The sequence below is a fragment of the Lynx rufus genome, unplaced genomic scaffold, assembly GCF_022079265.1.
Source record: "Lynx rufus isolate CCGP_SWC_20201006 ecotype Redwood Valley unplaced genomic scaffold, mLynRuf1.p SCAF_2, whole genome shotgun sequence".
Classification (NCBI taxonomy): domain Eukaryota; kingdom Metazoa; phylum Chordata; class Mammalia; order Carnivora; family Felidae; genus Lynx; species Lynx rufus.
The window spans coordinates 29,445,499-29,460,338 of NW_025814834.1; positions in this window are offsets into that span (position 1 = coordinate 29,445,499).

The following is a 14,840-nucleotide window of genomic DNA, read 5'->3' on the forward strand; positions in this document are numbered from 1 at the left end:
TCTAGTAGGTTGCAAAGCCAAAAGGTATCCTTATGGCTTTGTCAACAGTTGAGTTTATCTCTTACAAGAATCCCAGTCATTCAAAAATGACCGTTGTAAGTCCTGTCCTTTTGGGCTACTCATTTCCAAAGGAGACTACACCACCAGTGATTTGTTTTCAATTTGGTTTGTATACCAAAGCAACTATGACAAAGGTCTGAAGTTTTAGCAAGTTTCTTTCCCTAAGGCTTTAATTATGATAGAGTAGCAGAAAAAGAACCAACATAAAACCTCTATCTCACCATGTGTGGGAGGAGTAGAGGGGTTCACAGTCAAAAAGTCAGAGGTCCAGTGACAATCATGGATTTTGGTCCAGAAGAAAACATCTGCGAAAGAACAATAAGGACACAGACCTATATGTCGAAGGCAGAAAAACATCTCACAGTATGAGCAGGGCTCCTGGGATGAGGAACTTTTCCTTGACCCATGTGCCTCTAAGGGAGTTAGCTTTTCTCTGCCCCAGATTTTGTTCATACTTTGTTCTGCCACAATTTTGTTCGTACTTTCATTATGCACTTACTGTATTCTAATTGATATACATGCTTATCTGTCTCTCTTCACCTTCCTACTCCCACCCAAACCATTCCTTCAGAATGGGGATCATGTCTGACTACTCTCTCAGCTTTAAAGCCCAATCAGTGTGGATTGAATTTATTTATGAGAATAGTCTCATTTTGAACCTGAGACTGGGGTAGTGAGTGTCATTTAACAACTCTGCATTGGTCATATTTCTTTCTTATGACTGGACAAAGAAATTAAAATGTCAGTCAGCCAATTTAGTTTTTCTTTTTAATTTTTTTGCATTTATTTATTTTTGAGAGACAGAGAGACAGAGCATAAGTGGGGGAGGGGCACAGAGAGAAGGAGACACAGAGTCGGAAGCAGGCTCCAGGCTCTGAGCTGTCGGCACAGAGCCCAACGCGGGGCTCGAACCCACAAACCGTGAGATCATGACCTGAGCCGAAGCCGGACACTTAACCGACTGAGCCACCAGGCGCCCCCAGTTTTTATTCTTTATCCAGTGCCCAAACTTTTTATCATACTTTTGCTGGATGGAGATATTACTTTGATTTAATTATAAATACATCCTCTGAAATGCAATTTTTTTTATTGAAAGACTATAATCTAAAAGTAGATGCTAAGTATGAAAGTATCAAATCATTTTCCTTGAGAAAAGACATCTCCCATTCAATGACAAGAGTTTAACTTTCAGTCACTGGAAAATGCGAAACATGCTAAATCTAGTTTGAGATCATTTTGGTGACATGTTGTATTAGCTAGAAACACAGTAAGCTACAATAACAAAAAACCTGATTACGGTAGCTTAAATAAAAAGGGATTTCTTTTTCTTACCTAAGAAGAGGTCTGGAGAAGTGTGGGTGCTAATATTACTTCAGTGACCAAAAATATCAGGCCCTACATTTCTGATTCCCTTATCCTTGCCTTGGACCCTGAGGTTAGCTGTCACAGCTCCAGACGTCACATCTACATTCAAGGCAGGAAATACGTAGAAGGATTGTTCCGGCCCAGCTACCTCTGTTACTTTTTAATCAAGAAAATGAAAACATTCCTAAAACCATGGACTTAGCATTAAATTCATAGGCTACACCTAGGCCACATGGTCATTTATAGATGCAGGTAAGTCTGGGGAAAAAAAGCTCCAGTGGAAGGGGGTAAAGTACTTTGTGCAGGGAGTTGGGAATGGCTTTGGGAGAAGCAAACAGCAAAGTCAGCCCCACAAGGCAATGTGAACTGATGGAAAATGAGGCAACTTTAACCCTAAATTGGGATAACTCTTTTGCTGCTTATCTTTTCTTTTCCTAGGTCTTAACTTCTTTATCTTAAAACTGGAAGTTTCACTATTATTCACTAATAATATTCACTTCTCTTTGAGAAATAGAAGATGCTAGTAAAAATACAATGATGGCTGCATAAGCTACTTGGGGATACAACTGAAAGCTCCTTGTTTCTAGGACTTTGAGCAAGGCATTTCAGCTCTCCTATGCATCAATGTTCGCTGCAAATGATATGGGTCCAATTATATAATTCCAAAAGTCTTTTCTGCTTTCTCAATTTGTTATCTATGATTTATGGGAATAATCCATTGATGAAATAAATGTCTAGAAACGTTGGATTTAGAAAATCATTGAAATTAAGAATTAGAGCTGGTATAATCATTATAGAGAGGAGTTAAACATTGCTATACCCTGTGAGTAAGTATACACTTCTCAGTGTAAACACCAGAGTAATGCTTGCATTTGTACATCGATAAATATGCACAAGAATGTTCGCAGAGATACCATTCATACAGCAAGAAACCAGAAATGACACAAAATCCCAAAAAGTGGGGAATAAATAAATACATTGTAGTATAGTCACACAACAGACTATTTCACAGTAGTTAAAACGAAAGAAGTACAGCTAGTTGGAACACCGTGGATGGCTTTAAAAATATATTGAAAAGGAAAACATAACTCCCAAAAGATTATATACAAATGCAGATACCCTTTTCATAAAGTGAAGACAACTAAAACCAAGCAACACATTTATTAGGAATATTTAAAAGAATATAACTGTGTGTTTCAAATGGCAATAAAATTATTATAGGAATCAAGGTAGTAACTACATTAGGAGGGAAGAGTTCGTTGGACAAGACAGTTTCACACAGAGTTTCACAGCAATGTTAGTTACTGTGAATGTTCTGACCATCACAGTGAATAGTAGATTCATTCTTTATATATATTATAGACTTTAAAAATTTTTTTTTCAACGTTTATTTATTTTTGGGACAGAGAGAGACAGAGCATGAACGGGGGAGGGGCAGAGAGAGAGGGAGACACAGAATCGGAAACAGGCTCCAGGCTCTGAGCCATCAGCCCAGAGCCTGACGCGGGGCTCGAACTCACGGACCGCGAGATCGTGACCTGGCTGAAGTCGGACGTTTAACCGACTGCGCCACCCAGGCGCCCCATATATATTATAGACTTTTAAATAAATAAGTAGGCAAGTAAATAAATACCTGCATACAAAAGTTCAATGGATTAATGAAAGAGTATATCAAGGACGAAGAATCATGACTAATCCCATTCTGTTTATTTATATTTCAAGCAAAAAAAATTTTTTTTAAGTCCATATCACCTATGGAAGGTCTTTAAGAAAACGACCTTATTGAGCTAATGTTCTTCTTTCCTCAGATAAAACAAATGATGCAAAACTTCATTCACCAAAAAAAGAATTTCTTGGCTATTTAGGATGTCTTCTATTAGAGCACCTAGTCATTTAACTAGTGCTAATAAAACAAGGAGGGAAACTGGAAATATATAACACCCTGTCCTGAACTCCAGTCCCTCTTGGGATAACCACACTCTATTCCCTTTGACTGATGGGGACTGATGAGTCCCCATCCCTGTGCTCCTTCTCTGGGGTAAGGTCAGGACAATAAAATGTGAGGGTCCATCCACAGCATCTTCCTGAGAAGAAAGGAGATTGTTGAGATGACTGGATATTTACTATTTGAAAGCATGTCCTCTACTAAGTGCAAATGAGAGACCATCAAGATATGTTTTAAACCACTCATAAATCCAGAACCTAGTGGGGAACATAGTAGATGAAGACAGGCAAAGAATAAGGTATTGAAATATACTGATGCATATGCCCAAACCAAAGCAATTCATTTGTTCAATATTACACACACGCGCGTGCACACACACACACACACACACACACACATAATGCCACTTGCTGTTATGGGCATGGGGTACATATATCAATAAACAAGGTAAGCAAAATCCTTGCTTTTATGGAACTTACATTCTACTAGAGAAGACCAAAAATATTTAAGTAAACAAATATATAATCCAGATCATTTAAGAGCAAGAGTGAAATATAGGGAATAAAATCATGTATTACAATAGAGATTGAGAAGAAAAACATGGCTTTATTGCACAAGTGACTTCAGTCCTCTAACTTTTTTAGGCCTTCAATCCATGGAAGCTTTGAGATTGCATTAGTACTCATTAGAACATAATCAGCCCCTTATGCTTATAAATTTGACTTGTATCAACCAAATTCAAGTGTCATTAGGCATACACATGCGAAACTACTGAAACCTACCAAGATATGTGGAAAGCATATGCATCTTCACCAGTCAACCACTCTGCAATCAGGCTTCTTTTTAACCCTTCCCCAACCTCTTCCTTGAAAACCTTCCAAATAATAGGAGATCCACCCCTTCCCTAATGGCCAGCAGGTCCTGAAGAAGAGTAAATTTCTTTTAGCAGGCTCCATGCTTCTGACATATCTGAGGGTTATATTCTAAGGGAATTTAATTATACCTAATTTACATAGGCACAGATATGGAAAAGCAGGTTATATATTCAAATATATATGTATATATAGATGTTTGTATGTATGTATGTATATGTACCTCCATCCCATCTTGGGATCCCATATTCAGATGAAGTTTCATACCTAACTAACATCTTGGGACACCCATTCATAGTTGACTTTGAACTAATGACCATGCAGAAAACTTCTAGACTCTAACAAAGATGTGACATCAGCCAAGGCATCGATTACGTCTTAGTGAGAAGTTTATCACTTCCTGTGTATACATTTGTGATTGTTTTCAACTTGTAAACCTGATCCAGAGTTGCTATCAGAAAATTGACCACTTCTGTACTCAAACATGACATCTACCTTGGACGTCCAACATAACTTGCCATCCCCAGCAGAAAACATTGACTTTGGAACAAATTTCTTGAGCTTTCAGTTCAACACCACTGGCTTACTAGGTAACAGGAGCAAGAGAATTTTCGAGGAAATCTATGATATGACTATATGACCATTGCATTAATCCATTTCAAGACCAGAAAGATGTCAGGCAATGACCCACATAACAGAAGCACGTGTATTATTTTAACATTTCATCAAATGCCTGGCCATTTTGGCAACACTGGTGAGCTGCTGCTTGTAAAGACTATTGAACCTCTTGTTTATCTGCCTTGGTTGTAAATGTTTAAGCCATATAAAAAACAGTAAAATTAAGGAGAAAATCAAAACAAACAAAGTTAAAGCCATGCTCGTATGCTAATAGACTCATGACCTGTCTGACCATTTTTGAGAAAAGTCATATTCACAAACATGACCCACCTCATTTCTAAATCACTATAGTTCAACCACACTCTGTCCAGAACCATGATCCCACATTTATCCCTTTTTCTAAAATGGTTCCCAGAACAAGCATTAGCCCCATGATACATCCTATAGAACAGACTCTCTCATACTGAATAGGGAATTGAAGGCATTCTTAGGCTCTCGTAAAATCTAGACGGGGAGAAGAGTATTACGAAGGGCTGGGATTATTCGGTTAGGGGTGCTTCCAGGTTTTAAATCTTTTGTGGTGGGGAAAAAATTCTCTTATTTCAAAAGCAAGATGTCAACATTATTTTTAGCTGTCAATCACATTTTATGCAAGGAACTCAGTTTTAGATATCGATCACTTTTTGTACAAGGAATTCAAAATTCATCTTTCTCTTTCACTATAATAAAAGTAAATATACACAAAGTGTTCCAACCAAACTAATTCCAGAGCTATTTAACTAACCTTCAAAATAAGGTTTTGCCAAACAAAGAGATGATCCATGTTATAGCCAAACAAAGGGAAAGTCAGACAAACAAAGAGATGATCTATGTTATAAAATATTTGTAATAGTCCACTAATATAAGTGATATGTGAAATGTGGATATATGAATTGTTTGCCTTTCCGGGTAACTCACTGGAAATGGTACAAACTTTGATAGTCAAAGGACTTCTTCCAGGGACATTCATCTGTAATTCATTCATCTCTAAAAAGCAAAAGGCTTTTTATTTTATATGGACAACTACCTACTCGGTATATATATCCTGAGAACAAAGCCAAAATGGACTGAATTGACTACATTTTCCTCCTTTCATCTGAGCGTTTGGTCTCATATAAATATTTGAGTACAAGGTCTTCTCAGAGTTTTTTTTTTTAACTTTAATAAAGAAGAATTTATTTCTTCATTTCTAACCATAGCTAATGAAATGCGGCTCTGGGCAATACATCACCAGGAAGGAAGAGGTTATACAACTTTCTGAGAATTCACTGAACTACAGAGTCATTTTGATTACCTATAACCATGACTTTCTACTTGGATTGGCTTCTTTTATTTCCTTTGTTCAACTCACATTTCTCGAAATGCCCAACAAAATGTCTTCAGCACCTCCCCACTTCTTTGTGTAGTATTGAGAATGTAATTTTGAGACTGAAGAACAATTGACGGCTTAATTGTGTTCCACCTTATGCCATGCATCTGCGTTTACATCATTGTGGCCCAGGGGCAGTATTTTTCTGTGGAGAGCCACCGTGGTGTTGATAAGAAACAACCACTCTGCTGATAAATCAATATCTGGCTTCTAATAAGTATGGGAGTGTCATTCTCATCTCTCGTTCCTGGAATGCCAAATGCTCATAATTTCAGCTTTGGACTAAAGAAAGTGTAATTATGGTTACAGTAATGGAAGCAAAAGGATCTTTTTTAATCCATTCTCTTGCTATATGGAGATCCTGTCAAAAGTTTTTTCAAGGTTGGATATCCCAGTTTTCCTCAAAAAAATTAAATATATCCTAGTGAAGCTCCCAAGACTTGGGGGAGTTGAATACTCCCTTAATGGAAAGTCATTATTGATTTCAAGTTGGTTGGAATCATGGCTACCGCAGGAAGATTGGATTCACCCTTTCTTGCTACATTCTGTCCTTGGAACCAACGGAATTCAGTTCCACTGCCGGTAGTATCTTTTAGCACATAGCGCTGATCTCATGGAAGTCATCATCTTCCTCTGCTCCATTTATTCCATATTTTCGCCCAATCTCATCAGTTCTCTGTCTCCCTCACTCTCTTCCTTTCCCTTTCTGTAATATGTCTTCAAGAATTTGCCTCTAGTTTTATGGCTCAAATTATTACATCTATAGATGGTACTCGAGTTAAATATTTCCATCCTGACCCCTCCAAGATATTCTATATCTTCATTTCACTAACCTGCTGGACAACTTCACCTGATTTTCATCAAGCCCCTCGATGCCAACAGATCCAAAATGGAATACATCTTTGCCCCCTAATTCAGGATCTCCTCCAGGCTGCCCCCTTCATCCCAACTACCTGGCCTTCATCTTTTACCCTTCCCTCTCTCTTCCTTCCCACAACCAGCTGCCAGCTTCTGTTGATCCTACCTGTGTGATCTGCCTCTTTCACTCTTTTTTTTTTTTTTTTTGCCTTTCCAGAGCCCGATGTCAATTCCTCATTACCTGGATCTGCGGTATGGGACTGGCATCCTAACCTGTCTGGATGGCACCTCCCAGCTCTCTGACCCACAATCCATCTTATATACTACTGCCAGACCGCTTCCCTTACCCTGATGGTCATAAACCTGCTTCCAACTGCTAGAGAATTAAGTCCACACACGACAGTTCAGAATCTACAACTTTATCCAGGGCTACAGGTCAATCCTCACTTCCTTCCTTTCTTCCTTATACTCTACGCTCTGATAAAACCCATAGCTGCTTGGCGACTGTCCCAGATGGGATTCCCTGGGAAGCAGACTCTGGGGCAGAGTAGGGACAAGCTGTCCACCAGGGAGGGAAGGGAATAGGACTGGGCAGAGGGAGATGAACTTCCTCGCGGGCCCCAAAGAGGAGGAGCTCTTGGAGCTGGCCTGGCCCTGAGAGTTGTCCTGAATCAAGGTGGAGCCTTGATAACCCCACATTGGGGCCTTGATAACCCCACATTGATCCACCACTGGATGTGGGCCGCTTCAACAAGGGCAGTTTTCTTCAGTAGAGGCAAACCTCAAAAGGATGCACAGCTGATGCCCACCTTCTGGCACTACTCTCAGCAGATAGAGGAATAAATCCTTTATGCTCCCTTTATTCCTCACGTGGATCTCCTTCCTTCACTTCTGTAGCATTTTCCTCTTCTGATCCTCCATAGTTTAGCTGCATTTCCTTTACCTAGTGTGACACTTTCATCGTAAATGGTCATTCTTCCCCTATTTCTCAGCTCCTTTATTAAACCATAATATCCTACAGGGAAACATCTGGGCATCATATTTCCTGACCCACCGTAACTAGCCAAAGTGCCTTTATTAGAATATTTTCATATTACTCATTGACTCAATGAAGTTCTTCTACATACAGGATGGCACATAGCATTTCTGTAACCTTTCAGTCATCAGTTTTATAATGGAAAACTGCTTCACTCATCAGAGGTAACAGAAAAATCCTATCTCTTCTCTCACGTAACGTCCTGAAGATACTTCGCGCTGGTTTACGTATTCCCTCCCTCTTAGGTGAAATGCCATAAGACTGATTTTCAGGCTTTTCCTTCAGTCCTACTAGCCTTCTCTCTCTCTCTCTCTAGTTGTACAAAAGGTTAACATTTACATTTAGAAATGGAAGATTCTACCATACAGATTCTCTGAACTTGGACACTCCCTGTCTCCCAGCGATGGCAGCGAGTAGTGGTTCCAACAGTACTCCTTGTTGAACCAGCCCCCAAGGGTAGGCAGCAAGTGATTCTCTCCAAGGATCTACCACTAACATCCACCTTCTCATTTTCCTGTGTTATATGTGATATATTCCATGTTCTCCTGGGTTCCGAAAAAGACCCAGAATTCGATTGCCCGTGTCCTGAGTCTGCCTTGTCACTTATAGAACCCTCTTCGACATTGAGGTTTTTTGTGTTTTTTTTTTTTAACTGTAAAATGGGGATAAAGAGGGACAATAAAGCAATGTGGTTAGACCATGGACTCTGGAGCTTATAATACCTGTGGTTTCATTCCAGTTCCACCACTACCTGGAGCCGCCATCTTTGTGCATCCCCAGAAAGCAGTGGAAGGACCACGAAAGACTTCATGGAGAAGGCAACATTTGAAGTGACACTTGGGGAGGCACTGAAATTTGACCGGGGCTGTAAGAGAAGCCTTCCCAGCAGAAGAAACAGGCTGAGCTAAGGCCAAGAGATTAGAAAGTACTTCCTTGCCCTAATGATCTGATAGTCTCATGGTTTTTCGGAGCCAGTAGAACACAGAACATAGTACACAGGACACACACGTCTGAGCACACACACGTACACGAGAGGGGGACTGAAACACATCCTCAGAGAGACCCACTTGCTGCCTACTTTTGTGGGCTGCTTCCGTAGTGGTGAGAGAAAACAAATGAAAGATTCAAGAAAGTAACAAAATAGTGATGGGAGGGGGGTTACATCTTGCTGACTAGATTACAGTTGTTTTGATTTTCTTTGAATTTTGTTTGTTTTCCAATTTTTCTGCAATAGACATGTAGCTTTTCGTAATTAATCAGAAGCAACTCAAGTTGTTCCTTCCTGCTGAATGTTTCAGCATCTCTTTGCTCAAAAATCTTTTCCCTATTTCCCTGGATCCAGAAAATTACACAGGACCTCTGGATTAGCTGATTCACGCCTACATCCAATTGATTTTGAGAGTCAAAGACAGAAAGAAAGGCTGTCTTAAGAATCCAGTCAAGTACTTAAGCTTGCCAGGTCACAGGCACTCATAATCAACCCCAGACCCTCTCTAACAGGTGGCAGACATGGCTTAGGATCCAGGAGTCACTAAGCGCCTTATTGAGCATTGAGACAAGGTCTCATTGAGCACCGAGGAATGAGCCCTGAGAAAAAGCCCATTTGAAAATGCAGGATTGGTTCATTGCTTACAAATGAACACATCTGAATAAGCTTGGCACACAAACCACCACCAAAAGGATGTACCTTCGGGCGGCCTGCTTTCAATGGCTGTGCCGCCATCCACACAAAACAACGGTAAGTCAGCATTGTAAGTGGGAACTCATGTGAACACCTGCATGACCCTTCAGTCGGAAACCTACAACCCTGCCTGGGAGCAAGGCCATGTCTGTGTACTCACTGGGGCTGTCCGAAGATTTCAGGGGGCCATGTGCGAAAATGTCTCACTGATGTACGTTGAAGTTACATACTAGGGGCCAACAGGCTCAATCCTACACAAAGACAGGTTCTGGCTACATCACCTTGACCCACACAGTGCTTTTAAAATATGAATTGGCTGCACCATTTAAAAAATAGAAACAAGCCTGGATTTCTGGCTCCTGTGAAAAAAATAAACGGAAGGGTCAAGGAAAGAATCAATTTTCCATGTGGTGACGATTGACTGGAGCTGAGTAAAGACAGGGTAAGTGCTCTCTAGCCCAGCTCAGTTTCCCCAGCCCTCTGGTCTCCTATACTGCACTGTTCTGCTCATTGTGATAATTTGCCACCCTTGCTTGGTAGCCATTTCACCTACATAGGAAAAGCTACTGCCTAGAGTCCATTCGCCATCTCTGTGGGAGTTACAATCACCCCATAATGCTATGTCTGTTGCTGCAGACCAGAGGCATCTCTGATGTCATTTACAATCCAAGTTACCTTTTTTGTGTCTTCACCACGAGACCTGTGCCTGAAGAAGCAAGGAGCTCTCCTGCAAGCTCATTTACCCCCTGAAGACTGGAAGCTATTTAAAGCTCCAAAGAGAGCTGAAGAACGCTTGATATACTCCTGATCATTCAGGACAAAGATTTTTGTTTCATTTTGTTTTATTTTGCTTTGCTTTGTTTTGCCTTGTTTTTGTAGGACCAATAGATTTACTCAGCTAATTTGGCTTTCAATGATCATCACAGTCGGATAAATGTTCTCATAAGGGCAGACTCTGTGGGGTCACAAGTGCAGTCTTTGCAGCCACACCAAGGCAAGTGTGTGCGGACGCAATCAGCTGGCAGAGGAGCATCGGCAGATCCCAGCAGGACAACTATTTTCAGGTAATGAGGGATCATGGCATTTGCTTTCTCTCCAGAAGTCACGTACGTGGCCAAGAACTTGTTTCAGTCAAGGAGCCAGACCTGCTGACAGGTTTCAGAAAAGCTCAAGGAATGGTGACCTTCTCCCCAAGGCATAACAGAGAGATAAACACCAACGTTAGTGGACTGGGAGTGCAATTGCACTTGGAAAATAATTCTGACCCTTCATTAATTGAAGGACTTCCTAATGATGCTTTAAAAGCATTTGTGGTTTTTATTCACCCCCTCACTCCTGACTGAAATTAGTCAGGGATCTTTATGTGAAGAAAATATAGAAAGTCGACAACAATATATCGTCGACGTTAGTAACTGATGGCCCCAATTAAGACTGAGCCATGATGAGCACATCAGTGGGAAAATAGTTTAAAACTACAAGGTTCTGGGGCGCCTGGGTGGCTCAGTTGGTTGAGCATTTGACTTTGGCTCAGGTCATGATCTCACGGTTCGTGAGTTCGAGCTCCATATCAGGCTCACTTCTGTCAGCGTGGAGCCCACTTTGGATCCTCTCTCCCTCTCTTCTCTGCCCCTACCTCGCTCATGCTTTCTCTCTCAAAAATGAGTAAAACATTTTTTTAAAAATACAAGGTTCTGATGGAGAATCTTATAACAATCATCTTGCTGTAAGCCAAAAGAATTCAGATATCTGAAAGCTAGACTCAACATAACAGGTTGTTCTTCTTCAAGATATTGATGAGTGAACTTGCATCAAACCAAATGAGCCCTGGTTAACATAACGATAAGTGATCATGGTACTAGGTCCAATGACACAGCTTTTTTTTCTCAAATGCCACCTCCTCTGTTAAGCCATTTTTGATCTCAAGGGCAGAGATAGAGTCTCTCTCCTCTCTTCTGAAGTGCCTAAGTAACTTATGTCTGCTAGGGCACTTATCACCTTGTTTTTACATGTGGCATCTGAGAGTGAGAGCTCATCACTGTGACCTTGAGACCTGGCACAATACTGTAGGATCTTTACAGATCAAGTGTTTGTGAAAGGTAGGAAGAAAAGAAAGAAGGAGGGAGGGAGGGGAGAAGACTGGAAGGAAATACAGACGCTTAGCGTTTCTTTAACCAAAGGTCTGAGCAGCTCTTCCTCTTGGTCTCGGCACGTCGCTTCCCATATCTTGAGTGTGTTTCCCACTTAATTAGACTAGTGATCTCTCGTCATCCCTCAAGACAGTTCAAAACTCACTTCTTTCGGGAAGCCTTCCTGCATCCCTCTCCCGCCTGCCCCTCATCAGTTCTCCCTTCTCCCGTTCCTGAGTTTGTCACATTTATCATGTCTCTCTCTGCTGAACTGTGAGCAAGCTTAGACCAAGAATTTCCTTTTGTTCCTTCAATTTCTACAAGGAGTTCTGGGCCTAGAGGCTTAGTAAATACTTGTTGAATGAATGAATGAATGAATGAATGAATAGAAGGCCCTAACTCTTGCACATTAACCTAAAAGGTGCCCACTTTAAATTTCAAAAGCTATTTAAGAATTCCATTGTGAGCATATGGATTATCTACTTAATTATTCACATCAAAATTTTAACTCTAGGGCTGCTGTTCTGCGTCTAGGGAGTTTCTGGTTTCAGGCCACCTTTCTTAGTCAGTTACCAAGGGAGCATGGGGTAGAACTCATTTCAATGTCAACTTCAAAAACAGAATGACTAAAAGGAAAACGTATAAAAAAAATCAGATAATTCTTTTAAGTTTATTTACTTATTTAGAGAGAGAGAGAGAGAGAGAGAAACATGATCAGGGGAAGGGCAGAGAGAGAGACTCCCAAGCAGGCTCCACACTGTCAGTGCAGAGCCCGATGTGGGGCTCAAAATCACGAACTGTGAGATCATGACCTGAGCCAAGATCAAGTGTCAGACACTTAACCAACTGAGCCACGCTGGTGCCCCTATTCATGTTATTTTAAAGGGCTCCTATTTTATTACATAAAATGACATAGAAAGCAACGAATTATGGTGAATGGATATAAAATTTCCATGAGATTATTTAGCTTAGGTAGAAGAGGCTCTTTGAAGGGGATCCTAAGTAAGATGGCTGTGAGGATAAGCCAATTATAGCTAGAAAAATAAACCAGGTTGAGGTTATGCAAGGGAGGCAGAAGTTTAAGTCATATTATTAAGCTTGAATTTTATCTGATAGGAGATGAAGAGACCATACAAACTTTCATCAGAGGAACGATGTGTTCAGATCAGCTTCTTTCCATGTCAAGGTGACAGATGTAAGTAACATACCTGTGGCTGCTGAGGCCAACCCAAGGGATGGCAGTGAGGCTGGATGGAGGAGATACACTGAAAGATATTTATAAAGAAGGAATTGGTCATCAATTCCATGTGACGTGTGAGGAAATACTTTCTTTGAATGTTTTTTATAAAACGATTTATATAATCAAATACTTCTATTTTCTTTATAGCTTGACTGTAAATTTGGGATCATGCCAAAAGTATTACTAGCCATCTCCTTTTAGACTCAGAAGAGAGACACTAAAGAAAACTAAATGATAATGTAATCCTAAGGTGGGTTTTTTTTTTTTTTGCCCCTGATTTGTAAGAGGCAGAGCATTTCCAATAAAACCAATGAAACTGAATTCTAATTAGGGATGTATTAATCATTAATCAGAGATTTTATTTTGTTCCATTGACTGCTTAAATTTTCAGTGAGCCTTTGACTGAGAAACCCGTGCTAAAACTCTTGATATCAGGCACACGGCCATTTAATCAACAATACAAGATAACACAAAAGGGTTTAAGAAAAATAATGACAGTATAAAGCTACAACATTCTATGTTAACAAAAATTTTAATACACACTTATCTAAAAGATGCATACAGTGACTACTGAATCTCCATTCATAGGCAGCCAACAAGATTATGAATGAATTTATTAACTTCCAACAAAACTTCAGGTTGTACACTTAAAAAATTACAAACCATTTAAAAATGAAAATTAACAACGGAAGCAACAATGACTCTAAAATCTGATGGGATGACTTTAAAGAAAGGTTCAAGTATTGTTTGTAAAGTTCTTCAGACACTATAGTCTTTGAAAAGTTTGTGCATTTCCCATCTTTGCATAGTGAAAACAAAAACGGAAACAAAAAAACACGCATACCACTTGGTAAAACTCCACAGCTCCACGTGATTCGTGTTTCATAACATGCACCTATGGGTACTGCTCATTTATCTAATAGGAGTAGCACTAATTCAGTGGGCTCATGCAGTATCCCAGTGAGCAATGAAGTTAGCGCACACCTCCTCATCCAGGTGTCGTTGATTAATGCAGCAAAGAATAGCAGGTGGAATGGGAACTTGCCATCACTTAACACTAACTCTTGTTGGGTAACATTACGACGGTGATAACGCTTGTGCTTTGAGCTCAAATTAACAAGAAAGGACTATTCTCACCACAAAAAAAAAAAAAAATCAGCAAACGAATGGCATGTGCAAGAGAAAAGACAACAAAGAGTCTGAAACGACATAACCGAATGCCACCAAAAACGATTATCATCCATTGTTTACGATTGGGATGGTTGCATTCTCTTTCATATTCATACACACATGGCTTAAAGCTTGTGTATTTTACATATACACACAGATAATTTAACATTGGAACATAGGTTTGGTTACCTATGAAACTGCCAGTGTGACAAAAAGTTACACTGACATTTGCCATTATGTACATAATATTTGGGGACCACTGTGGTCTGATTTAAAACATAACATCGCACACTTACAATGTTGTTTGTGAAATGCTCAAAAGTTAATAGTAGAGATTCAACCTGTTTTGTAACCACCATGGTTTTGTTTCCGTTAAGTCACCATGGCGCCTCTGGAAGAGCAGTGAAATGTGCATGGTGTGCTTGGTAGCAGCTTGGAATCCACTAGTGGGTGGGATCCAG